Genomic DNA, 2,027 nt, shown 5'->3' on the forward strand with positions numbered 1-2,027 from the left:
TGGCTGAATAGTATTCTGTTCATGTCTATCTAGCTACCTATCACATTTGCATTATTCATTCATCTGTAGGTAGACATTTATGTTGATTCAATATCTTGGCTATTGTGAATAAAATAGGTGTGATACAAAAGAAGACATTACAACTGATACCACAGAAATACAAAGGATCATGACGATTCTGTGAACAAGTATATGCCAACAAATTAGAAAACCTAGAAAGAACTAGAAAAAAAATTGGTAAATTCTTGGAGATATACAACTTACGAGGATTGAACCATGAAGAAACAGAAAACCTGAGCAGATCAATACTGTGCAAAACTTAAATAAATCCTCCTGTTAGTCTGATAGGGAATAAAAATATAAAATAAAATTTAAATGAATTTTTTTATTTTAAATTTTAGTACCCAAATCAGTTTCAGTTCTTAGTAACCTGTAAGTGTGATAATTTCTGAAATAGTTTTTTATTTGCCAACAGAAGGTTCATATTCTTTCTTTGTATATTGAAGTTAGTTTACTACTCTGGTTGCAGCTGTTTTCATATTTAAAAGTGATCAATAATTTCCCGAAGAGTTAATTGAATTTTAAAAATATTTGTTACATAGACACATTTTTTTATAGGGATTACACAGGAATTACATATTATCTTGATTTAAATATAAGTTAGTAGTTCTGTAGATCTGGTCATGAGTTGATATTTTATACATATGTATGTATATATTTCATAAATCTTGAAATATTTGAGATTAAAATGTATGAACCTAAATGGCTTGCGCGTGTATCAGACTTAATTCAAGATTTAAATCACTGAAATATAACATGAAATAAACAGAAGCATGTAATTTGCTCAGTTGCTCCTCAAAATTGTCTGAGATTTAGATCTTTTCCAAATTCAGCTGTTAGAATTCCTATCAAATTTTACTATTCAAGAACCATTTATATGAAGAGACAATTTGATGATGTTACACTTACTTTTCAGATAACATTTAGCTTTCATAGAGACAGAGAAAATAAGAGTCGGCCGGGCGCGGTGGCTCAAGCCTGTAATCCCAGCACTTTGGGAGGCCGAGACGGCGGATCACGAGGTCAGGAGATCGAGACCATCCTGGCTAACATGGCGAAACCCCGTCTCTACTAAAAATACAAAAAACTAGCCGGGCGACGTGGCGGGCGCCTGTAGTCCCAACTACTCGGGAGGCTGAGGCAGGAGAATGGCGTGAACCCGGGAGTGGGGGCTTGCAGTGAGCTGAGATCTGGCCACTGCACTCCAGCCTGGGCGGCAGAGCGAGACTCCATCTCAAAAAAAAAAAAAAAAAAAAAAGAAAATAAGAGTCAAGCAGTCATCTGTGCAATGCTCCTAGATCATTACTCTTAGCTTTGTGTCACTGTGATACCAAAGTTGAAAAATATTGAGCATTTCAATTGGTTGTATTATACTATTAAAATAAAACATGGTATTTATCATTCTCCTTTTAAAAATTATGTAAACATGATAATATCAAAGATAAACAACATGAGGAAGGGAATGCTGAGATTTCTACTTTCCCCTCTGGCATATTGAGTCAATCATTATCATTCATAGAGTGCATTAAAAATACATCCACTCCTGAGTATTCTGACTTTTGTTTTTACAGATGACAGTGGGTCTCAAAATAGCTCATTGATGATTACTGCAAATAAGCTAAAAGACATTATCTCTTTTAGTCTGACAGAATTTTTCATACGGTTTTAATCTCCTGAGGTTGAAAAACTTGAAAATTGCAATGCATGTAAAAGCAAATTACATAAGAAAAACAAAACAATATATTGAAATTTAAATGGCTTTCATTTAAAATAAATGAAGTCTAAAATGTCTATAAATTGCTTTATTTCAGTATGATGAAAGACAAATGTTTCCTGTTTTACATCAGGAAATATTTGAAGTCTAAGAGTCCACGGCCTTCCTCGTACGCTATCACATTTAAATCTCACAATAACCCTACAGGGTAGAAACTACTAATAAGAACACATACCAATGACGAATTTATAGC

Source organism: Colobus angolensis, unplaced genomic scaffold (genome assembly GCF_000951035.1).
Source record: "Colobus angolensis palliatus isolate OR3802 unplaced genomic scaffold, Cang.pa_1.0 Scaffold51, whole genome shotgun sequence".
NCBI classification, from domain to species: domain Eukaryota; kingdom Metazoa; phylum Chordata; class Mammalia; order Primates; family Cercopithecidae; genus Colobus; species Colobus angolensis.